Raw genomic sequence first — 2,390 nt, 5'->3', positions numbered from 1 at the left:
AATGTGGGGCTTATGCGGTCACCTCAGCAAGGCAGGCTGGATAGGTGGTTCTTCAGGCTCTAAAACATGAAATGAATGCTATGGTTAAAAGTTTCCCATTGATTTGCTAGCTGAAACTACACCAGAAAAATTGGGGGGAAATGCTTATCTCTTTCTTATCAAACTCGCTATTTCGTTTCATAGCCACTGGATTATATTCAGGTTCTAAATATTCCTTGATGGCCTTTGGCTTCTCAAACTCAAAAGGAAAACTCTTCTGGCATAAGACATTTTAAAACGTTAATTTACTGTCTAGCCTTGTCTCTTGGCATAGTCTCACGTGAGCCTTGTATTTGATAACACGAAAAGTGAATCGACAAAATTTTCATGGTAGGAGGGGATTTTATTGGTGTGTACGTTTAACATTAAATATATATGATAGGAAGATTCAACTACTGTAATTACTGAATTGGAGTGCAGGTCACGTGTAGTAAAAACATTTCATACTGGTAAAAAAAAAAAATCGCTTTTGACAACATGCCAGGATCCTGGAGTCAGAACCGATGATGGTGCCCAGACCGCTCCCGAAAACACGCGTGGACGGGGAGACGGGGGATTGGGCTCCGGAGCCCGGGTGGAGGCCCACAGCCAGAGGCTGAAGCGGTGCGGGTCTCTGCAGGGAGGAAGAAGGTGAGTCACGGCGGTGGCTGCGCAGATCCCGGGCTGCTCAACAGAGCAGTGAAGGGGCGGGAGGCGGGGGACTGGTTTCCAAGGGAGGCTATGCTCCCGCCACCCGGAAGCGAGATCCTGGAACCTTCCCTGCCTAGGAAGCGGGCCACAGGATGTCCCATGCAGAAGGTCGACCACGCCTTGGCTCACAGACCCCCCTGCAGCGCCACAGCCCAAACTTGGGGGACAGGGGGAGACATTTTGGGTGTACTGGCAAAACTGGTCCCCGGGGCTGGGGTCGTCCCAGAACCAGAAGGGCTGTGTGTGCCAGTGTAAAGAACCCGATCGGGCAACAGGTACACGGTCTCGGTTCCGCAAGAGCCCCTCCGCCCCCACTAGGCCCAGGAGACAAAACCCCTGGTCCTTTCTCGGCCACGGACTGGAAACGACCGCACGCGAGGACCGTGGGCCACAGGACCGATTTCGCGGAAAGGTGCCTCGCGGCTGCGAGCTGGGGGACCTAGCTATGGCAGGCCCCGCAGCCCTGGGGACTGGGGGACACGGGAGAGCGCGAGCCCAGGGCGGCCTCCAAGGGGGTCTGGTCTCGCGAGACCTGCGCAGGCGCCGGACCCTCCGGCTGGACCTTGCGGCCCGGGCAGGCGCCGGCCACCACGTGGACAGCACCAGACGCGCACCAGGCTGTCCCCTCTCCGGGAGCCCTGTGAGTAGCCCCTCATGAGTATCCCTCCCAGGGCTCGGGGGTGCCCCACTTCCGCAAGGGGACGGGGGCTTGGAACCTCCCAGAAGCCCAAGGGTCCCTCCTTAGGGGCTGATGCCACCCGGTCCTGCACTTCTGCACCATCAAGCTTGGGTGCGGGGAGGGACGATGCTGTGGTGGGGGACAGGGTGGGTCTCTGTCAACCTGCCACAGGCACTTGGGGAGCTTCAGGGATGTGCCTGGCCTGCTGAAGGTGGCTCGCGGACAGTGCTGCAGGAGAGCAGGCGTCCTCGGCCTTCAGTAGGAATGGCATTGCTCATCCAACTGACCCCACACCACACGCAAAACAAATATAGAGAACTCATAACTTTATTGAAAATGTAAAAACTGGAAAATAGTAGGTCAGTGAATTTGACTCCTCTTTAATATATTCAGCACACACTTAACGAACAAATCTTTATGGCAACAAATACAGAAACTTGAATCTGGGTCAAAAGCACCTCAGGGAATAAACTGTCACAAATCCCATTCTTTGGGTAGAGAGTTAGCGAGGATCCGAGGGTGGTTGAAAACCAGGATGGGCCACAGGAAGGTAGCCATGGGGAGGGAGAAGTAGAGGGTGGCCATACGGAGGGTAAGCCACAGGGCAGCCACAGGGAGCCACAGCGTAGATGTAATTAGGGAGGGCTGGAGGGATCCAGACAGGAGGAGGCAGGAACATGGGAGGAAAGGGCTGCATGGGTGGGCGAGGTGGCCCAGGCATCACTGGCTCCTGAGGCATCCGCACAGGACCTGGCTCCTGAATGGAGATGTCATGGTAGGGTTCAGCCACGTTAAGGACGACAGGGGGCGCCATGGGCACGGGAGGCATGTTTCTCCGTGCCCTCTGCTGTCTCCTCAGCTTGGCCCTCCTATTCTTAAACCAACCCTTCAATCAGAGAGAAAAAGGGATCGTTTTAGTGTGTTGCGCATTGACTGTCATACATGGAACAAAGCCCAGCAGGATACTCTCGAGGCCCTTAGG

The sequence above is a fragment of the Suricata suricatta genome, chromosome X (genome assembly GCF_006229205.1).
Source record: "Suricata suricatta isolate VVHF042 chromosome X, meerkat_22Aug2017_6uvM2_HiC, whole genome shotgun sequence".
Classification (NCBI taxonomy): domain Eukaryota; kingdom Metazoa; phylum Chordata; class Mammalia; order Carnivora; family Herpestidae; genus Suricata; species Suricata suricatta.
Note: the sequence above shows the minus strand (reverse complement) of the source record.